Below are 10683 nucleotides of genomic sequence, written 5' to 3'. Positions count from 1 at the left end.
TAAATCCGTTCTGTTATTAGAATTGCCATGGTTGTACTGTCTCTTCACAGCAGTAGTAACCCTAAGCCAATGAAGGTGGTAAGTAGCTGAGGAGGTCCTTACCTTTGGGTCTTCCCACTATACCTTTCTGCCAGATGGTCCAGGACCAACAGCATATAGGTTTGTTTATAGCATAATAAGCCTGTACAGCCTACTAGGGGGATATTACAGTTCTAAAATGTTAAACTGGAAGGAACTGGGCCACCTTAGTTTGCAACATTCCAACACTTCCAGAGCAATGCTGGTCTGGGTTAAGTCTAGTGACACTGTTCACATCATGATTGTTTGAAAACTGAGGCAAAAATCTGCCTTCTGAGTCCCACCTCTCAGACCTGGCCCTGCCTACAGTATCCCACAGAGAACATCTGCTCTTTCACATCAACTGGAGGGGTCAGCATTTCCTGTATGTTTCTGGCCAGCCCATCGTTCACATGTGTTCCAACGCAGGCTTTTTTATCTGTCACCCACATGTTCCTGAACACAGTTGGAGCATTGATGTCACTTACTGTCCCCAGGGAAGGTCTGAGAAATCACGAGTCATAGAATTTTGTAGTGATATCAAACGAATTGGGCTGGTGAGGTTGATTTTTTTTTTTTTTTTTTTTTTTTTTTTTTTTTTTTTGTCTGTCCCCTTTTTGGAAATCTCTCTCTGGTTTTCATACCTGAAATGATTCTATAAACTCTGGCAGTTTCTCTCAGATTCATGGTATATTAGTAACCTGTATAGTTCATATATTTTTTCCTCCTCCTCCTCCTCTTCCTCTTCTTCCTCCTCTCCCTCCTCCCTCCTTCCCCCTCCCTCCCTTTCTGTTCTGACCTCACATATGCTAGGAAGGTGCTGTACCCCTGAACTATAGGTCCCAGCCCCCCACCCCTCTTTTACTTTTTATTGTTTTGTGACAGGGTCTCACTAATATTGCTCAGGTTGGCCTTCAATTCTCACTGTAGCCCAAGCAGGCTTTGAACTTGTGTCGTAATTCTACCTACCCTTTTGAGTATCTGAGAGTGCCAAGCCTGCTACGTCATAGTCTGAATAAACCTTCACCTCCAACCACTTTCATGCTCTTTGGAAATCACTCTTTGGATTATTCTCAGACCCCAGCAAAGTTGCCCAGTTTATTCTGATCAGAGCCTGCTGTAGTATATGTAAACTGGACAGGAATAAAGAGAAATCGTTTGCCTGGTCCTAATTTATTCATGGAGAGATGAGATAATTATGCCTCACCGACCACAGGCCACAGGTTTTTCCCTGCTGCCTGGATGCTCATCTGAGACAAGGTGAGCCTTACTCTGTTGTCTCTGTAAAGCAGAAAAGGCTGGTTTCTTTAATACATTTAGCTCAAGGGATCAGCCAAGGTCCAGGGTTAAAAGAGGCCCGCGAGATCTTCTCTGAGAAGCTCTCTGAGAAAAAGCCTGTCAGCTCCCTGGGGACCCTGGACAGAGAACAGGCTACAACAGCCTCCAATCCCAGATATGGTCTACTTACCTTCAGTGTGAACCCCTCTTCCCCGCCCCCCCCCCCCCCGCCCCCAGCTCTGCCCTCATGCTATGCATAGGAGTTTCTGCTTCCCAGTTAAATTCCTCAGCCCACATCCCATGGAATGTGCTATGGAGAGCTTAAAGCGGAGTCCTTTGGAGGCAGCTCCTTTAAACCATCCTCTCCTAAAAAGGATGGCTTGGGGAACATCCAGCTCTCCTCTGAGTAAGTAGGTTTGTTTTTTGACAGAGGTCACAAAGTCTTGTCCCCTATTCTGGGAAGCCAAGACAGGGACTCACAGCCTTGGTGTATGTCCTCACCCTCTAGCGCTACAGACTGCTGAGAATAACAGGGGCATCTATCCTGTGGGATTCCCTGTTGGACTTGATCTAGGAAGCAGGGCCCACACCCAGCCATCTTCTCTGTTACCTGGCCCTGCCTCTGAAGATTGTCCTCATCATTGCTTCAGCTCTGCATCCTTCGATGGGTGGTCCAGCAACAACTGTAACTTCTCATCAAGCAGGGTAGGGTCCTTCTCCAGTCAACTGCTGCCTTCATTGTCAGTTCTAAGATTCTGACAGCCTCTGCTCATCCTCAGGGTCTCACTTTTCCTGTTGCTATGACAAAACAGTCTGACAAACACGCCTTAAGGGAGTAAGAGCCTGCTTTGGCTTACAGCTGCAGAGGCATATAGTCTACCAGAGTGGGAAGACATGGCAGAAGGCAGGGAAGACATGGTGTCAGAAGTCTGGCCAGTCACACAGCATCCATACTCAACAAGCAGAGAGCAAACAGGAAGTGGCTTTCAAGACCCACCCTCAGTGACCCACTTCCTCCAGTGAGGTTCTACTCTCTAAAGATTCTCAAACTGGAGACCAAGTTTCAGACATATGGAACTTGGAGGGACATTTCATGTTCCAACTATAACAGTGTAAGATTGAATGTGTTAGATTTTTGTTTCATTATCTTTAAATATCACATGTGTCTGAAGTCTGTTTCCTGAAGTTCAACACTACAAAGAGCTTCCTTGGCATCACAGAAGGCATATAAGACATTTTATTGTCAACTCAGTTTTATTTCAAGATGACCTTAGCTACCATACTTCAAGATCTAGTTAGCTGACACTGACCTGATCTTTATGACAACTCCATAAATGGCAGGAACCATTGTCACCCCATTGCACATATGGGGAAACCAAGGCATTGGCATCTAAACTGCTTGAGGCTGTACAGCTGGGGAAGAGGGCAGCCAATATTCAGAGCAGGTAGTTGACCCCTGAGCTTAGGATCCTAATCTTGACTTTCTTCTGATCCAAGGGATGTTAGTCTGCTTTACTCAGTCCTAGGAATTTATAACCATATCTTGCTCATCACAGATACTCAATAAATATTTCCCAACCAAGTATATGAAAAAATTGAATAGATGAACAAGTCCTTAACTCAGGAAGTCTCCAAGAAAAGGACTCACTTTATAGGTGGTCTGTGTACTTCAGTGTATGACAGATTCCCTCAGAGAACTTACAACAACTCAGACAGCTGAGTCCTACCACAATTCTAGATTCTGGATGTTAAGCATTTGCTTTCTAAAGATTGCTAGGTGCTTCAGAGGCCGCTGTTCAGGGTACCCTGGCCTAAGAAATGCTCATTTAAAGTAAAATCACATGACACTTTCTCAGCAGGCACCATGAGTGGTGGGAACTGGAGACACAGTGAGGGAGTCAGTACTCAGTGCCCAGGGGCCCAGTCTGTCAAGGCAGAAGGGAGCTCAGAGCTCACACACTCCTATTTATTTAAGGCTTGCTTGAAACTCAAAAGGCCAGGGCCACACCCAGTTCTCAACTGGAAAGCTAGGTGCAGAGCAAAATGCAACCCTAACAGAAGCTTCCATTTTCAAATCACCTACCACACAGCAAGCTTAGAGATGAGTACATGGGTTTACACAATGCATTTTTTGCTATAACACTGTGTGTATGGCCCTAAAAAAAAAAAAAACCCAGTGTTCTTCAGAATTGCATACTAGACATCACAGGGCTTAGAGGCATATATATATATTAAAGACAGCATTAAAAAAACAGTAACAAGAATGCTGATACAATCAATAAGAATTAGTAATGGAGATGCTAGCTGAGTGCTTCCATGTAACCTCCCTGGTATTGGTCTGTGCAAAGAAACATAACCAGTCTGTTCTTTGACACCCTAAACCCTGGAGTGGGTGCAGCCTCCTTTGAGATTAGAGTCTAGAATGGTATTTTTCTTTTTAATCCAGATCTAGAATCTGATAGAGGATATGACTTCCTTCATTAACTCACTGCTCTAATGCAACAGGAAGTGAGAGTGCCCCTCTCACAGCAGGATCCGCTGGGCACAACCTGATTGAACATGTCACAGTTCTAGTGTCTCTGGGACAGCCACTCTCCAGTATGGAAAGACACATCTACAGCCTGTCAGCTATTACCTAAGTCTGTCCTGTCCACCATGGCCTGATCCTTCATTGTGAGAAAGCTGCTCCCAGGCCCCCAAAATGTTCATGCAAAAGGCTCTCTCCTGAACTAAAGTGACTCCCAGTTTGGAGCATACACAGGATAGTTTCCTAGTTGGCATAGTTCAGATTTGAACCCTGAGTCTATACACTTTGTGTTTTATTCTGATGTCTTGTGAGTATGAGTGTAAAAAAGAAAATCAAATGGGTGTGTGCTCTGGGGCTGTGTTAGATAGACACGAGTGGCCAAGCCTGATGGACACCTATCATTACATCCCTGGGGAGGGAGTCTGGGACAAGAGGATTAAGATTGGGATACATAATGTCTTGTTGTTTTTTTTTTTTTTTTTTTCATTGATTTGACAAATCATCATGACCAAGGCAACTTATAAAAGAAAGCATTTAATTGGGGTACATAGTTCCAGAGGGTTAGAGTTCATGATTATCATGGCAGGGAACATGACAGCAGGCAAGCATAGAGCCGGAACAGTGGTTGAGAGCTTACATCTGATTAACAGGCACAAGGCAAAGAAAGAGGCAGAAAAGGCTAACTGGGAATGGCATTTGAAACCTCAGAGCCCACCATCCATGATATACCTCCAACATGACCACACCTCCTAGTCCTTCCCAAATAGTTCCACCAGCTGGAGACTAAGCATAGTGCGTGAGCCTATTGGGCCATTCCCATTCAAAACACTACATATAGTAAGTTCAAGGCCAAACTGAACTACATAATGAGACTGCTGTCTTAAAATAAAAAAATAAAATACTAAGAATGGCCAATAACATTAATATTCAGGTATGCTTCTGTTCGGCTGGCAACAGCTTGGGGGTGAAGCTGTGATGTGGCTCTAGCCTACCTTTCAGAATTTAGATTATCCCAATGCAACCAGTGCTTAGGGAGTATTAGTGATGCATGGACTTACACTGAGTCAATAGTGAATACAGCAGGCTAAACAAGGACACCACTCCTCTGGTATACAGATGCATTTTCTCAATAGGCTAAGGATTGGTGAGCGAAGGGCAGCGACTTTCTCCACAGGTTGGTCTGCTACAGGCCCTTTGGTGTGAGCTCTGGAAACAGCCCTGGGGTCAAGAGCTTGGAATGGTTTCACAGAGGCGGTAAGAGATGGGGACAAAGCTTCTGAAGTCAATAACACTGAACAACATGTGTGTTGTCTTGTGATACGTGTGTATAGGAAGGGAGTACGAATGATTCTTGAGGGCAGGGTGTGGAAGGTGCAAACAAGGGTGACTGGAGAGATGGAATCACTCTGACAGGCGACTCAAGGGCAGGGCAAGGCTCATGGGTAGGGTGTGAATCTAGGACCCCAGTTCACAGCCATACCCTTGTTCTTAAATTCTTTATATTTGCTCCCATTTTCACAAGATATTGGAAACTATATGGATCTCAGTATAAAATCAGTAAAGTCAGTAAAACTGAGCAATATGACTTTCTAATACTCACTAAAGAGTCAAGTCATGGGCTTCAGAGTCAAAGACCAGGCAGGGTCCAGTTCTTAAAACACTTCTTGTAGAACTATGTAAGTCAGATCTCTGCTACTGTAACAAAATAGCAGAGAAAAAACTTAAATGAAAAAGAAAAAGACTTATTTTAGATCTTGGTCTCAGAGGGTCCAGTCCATGGCCACTTTGGCTCCCAGATGAGGCTGAAGCTCATGCCAGGACTAAGTATTGATGAGAGCAGAGTCGCTCAACCTGAGACACAGCTTTCCCAGACACATCCCCAGGGATCTATTTCCTCCAACCAGTGCAACCTCTTCAAGTGTCCCCACTTCCCAATGATGCTATGAGCTTATGTACCTCTCAGTGGAGTAATATTACCCAGATGAGGCCAGAACCTTCCAGATCTAATCATCTCCCACTTCTGAACACAACTATACTTCGGTACATGAGCTCTGGGAGGACACTTCAATTCCAAACCACAGCCAGAACTAGCGAGCTCACCAAGTCTCAGATTTCTCTTTTGAGAAATAAGGACCCTAGTTGATTTTACAACATCATTAAATAAAATAATTTCAGCAGAGGACAGTGGAAGCAGATCTACTCCATGGAAGACACATATAGCAGCAAACACGGCATGCTTCCAGAAGCTTCCAAACTATTTGAGGTGACAAAACACATTGTGAAAGCAGAAAATAATCATGGAGATGTTTCAGAATCCTGATTTTTGTAGTTCAGCAAGCACTCTTTGGCTGAGTTCATTTCTCACAGAAACACATTTACCAATCACTTGGTGAGGGAGGGTGGATAGTTCGGCACCAGTTTCTCCACATCTCATCATAAAATCCATTAGCAATATGGACAAGTGTTTCTTCTAAAAGTCTTAACATCTTTGTTCTCATCTGACTGCTGCGTGGAGCTTCAAAAGTTAAACAAAGATGCCGTCTAGAGAGACCTTGACAATGGATTTTCACTTCTACTGAGAAAGTTTCTCCGACTCCCCCTCCTTAGGGTCCTCAGAGACTTGGCTTGAGAGAAAAGGAAGGAAGCTTTTCTCTGCAGGCAACCTTGGGAACAGCCCTCTAGAGAATGGTGTGCAAGTCACAAGAATAAACTTGTATTTGCGCGTTTTTAGCAAGGCTGGGCAAGATGACTAACTCAGGAAGGGTGCCAATCAACAGCGCTGGCAGATGTCTGTTACAATGGTAAGTGGCCAGTGAAGCGTTCCCTCAAATATTTGCCTGTCAGCCCCTTGAAGGAAAGCCGTTTCAGCTCTTCAATAGATTGCTTCTTTGTGGCTGCCGCAGCTAAGCAAAACTGACGTCGTACACGAAGGACCTTATGGAGTTGAAATGGGGAATCATTTCAAGCTGAGAACTACACAGACTTCATCCCAGATGTGCCATTCTATTTGCTGAGCTCAGCCCGCACACCTGTGCCCTGCGGCAAAGCCAAGCCTGTCTGTCCCATGTAGCTGCCGAGGCAGAACAGGGGTGGCTGCTCTTAACTGCTCAGTCCTCTGCTGCTGTGCCTCTGGGTACCCCGATTTTCACACATTTGCAGTGTCTAAGACTTCGGTGCAGGGAGATGGTGCCCCGTGGCGTGAATACCACTCAGCATTTTCTGAGTATTAACGTTTAAGAAGCACGTGACCTCCAGCACAGGGCTAGAGATCAATGGAGTTGCATACTCGGTGACTATAGATGATTCCAAATGTATTCCCTACATGAATTTGGCGATTGTAAATATCACAGGCTCACATCATTTTCAATCATGTTGGTGGCCTCAGAGTCAATGAGAATTTGAATTTCAAGCTCAGCTTTTCTTGTACCAGGAAGGGAAGAAGAAGTTGTGTAGACATCTGGTGGGTTTGCATGGTGACTGAAGTGGCTGGTGTTATCTTAGAACTCTTCCCTGGTGATCTCTTCTGGAGGATGAGCTTTTTGGAGGAAGATACATAATTTGGCAAAGTAAGTACTGAGTTCATGTTTCTCTGCTTTGCTTGGCTACACTAATGGCCCTAACTGTGCAAAAAAAAAATATTTTTTTTTTCAATTTTGCTTATAATCAACAAGATTCATAAAATAAATTATTCATAAAATTAATCATAAAATAATCTTGCTTATTCATAAAATAATCTTGCTTCTATCACACAATGAGTGTAGCCTTTATAAAAGCCTTTATAAGACAAATGAAGGGAAAACATCCCACTCTACCCCCAGCAGAAATATTGTGGAGGGGCCATGAATGAGGAGGTCAGGTTCTCTGCTGGGGATGTAGGGGTTCAGTGGGTACCACTCTAGGTGTTCCAGGTTCTTGTTTACCACAACAAGGAGTTGGTAAGAAAAGCAGGCACAGTTTACTAGAAACAGAGGAAGCAGAGTGCAGAGGGAGAAAAAATAAAAGTTCAATGGCACCTGCTACACAGAGTGGGGCTTTATGTCACATAGTGGGGGCTTTCTGGCTCATGTGCACAGCATGTGCTTTTGGGTCACTTTCACAGTATACACTTTCTTGTGCACACTCTGTTACATGTGGTTCTTCATAAAACTTCGTTTTTCGTGTGTCTCATAGGCATCTTAAGTCTCTATCCAGGGATGTGCATTTAAGTATTATAATGAGCCACAGGCCACCTCTTCCTGGAGTACTTCTCTGTGCTAGCTGCTTTAGCCAGTTCCTAATCAGTCCATACAGTGGGGTGGGGTGGGGAGGCTAGTATACTAATTTGCAGTCTTTGAATATGACCTCTGGTCCCCACTCTGCCCTGTTCTCCTCACTGGTACATGCTGGGTAAGGCCAAGCGCCTCTCATCCATCAGATGGGCCCATGCTTGTTATCTCCTTTGGTTTTCACCAGTGGGGGGGGGGGAGAGAGAGATAGAGAGAGAGAGAGAGAGGGAGAGAGAGAGGCAGAGGCAGAGGCAGAGGCAGAGGCAGAGGCAGAGGCAGAGGCAGAGGCAGAGGCAGAGGCAGAGGCAGAGGCAGAGGCAGAGGCAGAGGCAGAGGCAGAGGCAGAGACAGAGACAGAGACAGAGACAGAGACAGAGACAGAGACAGATAGTGTGTCTGAGCTCAGAGAATGCATTCCACAAGCACTGGCCAAGCTGAACAGGAAATCTCACAGAAAAGATTTAAACCAACTCAGAACTCTAAGATCTTTGAAAGCACAGTGGTAAAGGGAGGCAGGAAGTGGGAAGACAGAGAAAGAGGACAGTCAGACAGTGATACGTAGAGATGTAAAGACAGAGGCCCAAATAGATAGAGACGGGGATACATTTAGGTAGAGGCAGAGATGGGGTTAGGAGAGACCTAATAGGTTCTGAAAATTTTCCAGAGATAGCCTTTAACCCAAAACCATAATTGGCAACAAAGTAAGGCACATTCAGATCACCCCAGAGTTAGAAGTTCCCTTTTTTTTCTCCCCTTGCTCTTACTAACTGTACTGCTCTGTGCATTCCCCTAGGGAAGCATTTCCCAGTTTTCTCCATGGGGTGGGGACAAGCCTGCCTAGCAATTAAGAACAGAGGAATTCCCCAAGAAATGTTGCACATTCAACCCTAATAAGAATATATTGTACCACTTAATGCTCCAAGTGGCCCATTTGGTTGGAGCATGAAGCTGAATGAATTTCACATACGTCTTCATTTTCTTCCTGGATATCAGAACTATGTCACAGTTAAAGCAACAGCACCCGAGCAAGTCTCACCCGAGGAGTCTGACTGAACACCCTCACCGGGGGACAGGTGGGAGTCCTGATTGGATGCAACAGGACTTTTCTGAAATCTAAAAGTAAACTGCTTTGTAGTTGAACAGTCTTTCTTTATGCTTATGAAGTGTTCCCTGCACAAAACTCTTCATGATCCTGGACGAAACCCCATGTGCAGACATTAATCACATTTGTTAATTAAGAGTCCGAGAATCATAGGTATTGAATGTTTTACTCAAGTGTGCCCCACGGAGACCCTGGGACCTGGGCTATACTTTTCCAGTCTACTATTCTCTTTCCCTACCAACAATGGGAACGGAGTGTTGCCAAACTACAAACTACAACTCTTGTGCCAGGGGTCCATAAACCTGGGTGTTTGTAAAGAGACCTGTTGCTGTTCTATGCTGCATGGAGCCTCTCTGCAAGGATTAGAAGGCTAAATCCCCTGGTGCTAGAAAGAGAAGTGGTTGAAGCTGACAGCAATCTGCTACCCCTCTGTGGACTACTGGTCAGGGTATTTGAGTATGACTGATCCATAGCTTCTTGGTGTCCTAACGCAGTGGTGGCTGGGTTCCAAGAGTAGACTCTACCGGTAATCTGGGAGGTTATAATTACCTTATGCTCTAGCCTCAGAAGCTGTGCTGTGGTCACATGAGCCTGTACTCATGGGCAGGGACAGAGGTTTCTTTTTTACTGCCAAAGTCACACAGGACAAAGAACAGGTGCAGAGGAAGATGTTCCTGTGTGAAATATAGTCTGTCACTAACTGCTGTATAGCCTCCGGAAGAAATTGATGAGTATAAACACACATAAGCATGCACGCATGCACGCACACATGCATGCACGCATGCTTGCACCAGAGATCTAAATTTGAATAAAGAGGCAAAAAAAAATCTAAAGAAATAACTTAAATTGAAATCACATTTACTATTTTAGACTCATACAGTGACTGAACAGTAGCTGAAATGTCAGCCCCTCTCCCCAAACAAAACAATCCCCCCCCCAAATTAATCAAGCAATAGACCAACCAAAGCAAACCAAACAAACAAACCCGCCAGTGATGCTCAAAAGTTGGAAGTGGGAGGCTTAGGTTCTTTACACTTATCCATCTTCTGTTGATTCTCAGAGTCTTTAAAAGCAGCAGTCTGCCCTTAGCTTTCTTGTACTCTCAAATATCTATCTATCTATCTATCTATCTATCTATCTATCTATCTATCTATCTATCTATATGTGTGTGTGCACGTATATGTTATATGTATTTATGTATATATGTATATATGTATGTGTGTGTATATATATACATATATATGTATATATATGCCTGTGTTAGTGACATTTCAGAGGAGAAAGAGATATCGAAGAAGTGCAGTTTGACTCACTGTCTTTGTGGTTGAAGCTCACCACGGCTCAGGCTCAATGCTTTTTATTGTTGACCCCCCCACCCCCCACTCCTCCACAAAAATCCCAGCTGGGGCACTTGAGTAGGTGGGGGATCCTTCTGTGCCTCCTGTCCTCCAAGA

This window comes from Arvicanthis niloticus, chromosome 11 (genome assembly GCF_011762505.2).
Source record: "Arvicanthis niloticus isolate mArvNil1 chromosome 11, mArvNil1.pat.X, whole genome shotgun sequence".
In the NCBI taxonomy this organism is placed as follows: Eukaryota; Metazoa; Chordata; class Mammalia; order Rodentia; family Muridae; genus Arvicanthis; species Arvicanthis niloticus.
The sequence above is the reverse complement of the archived record's forward strand: the minus strand, read 5'-3'. Positions refer to the sequence as shown.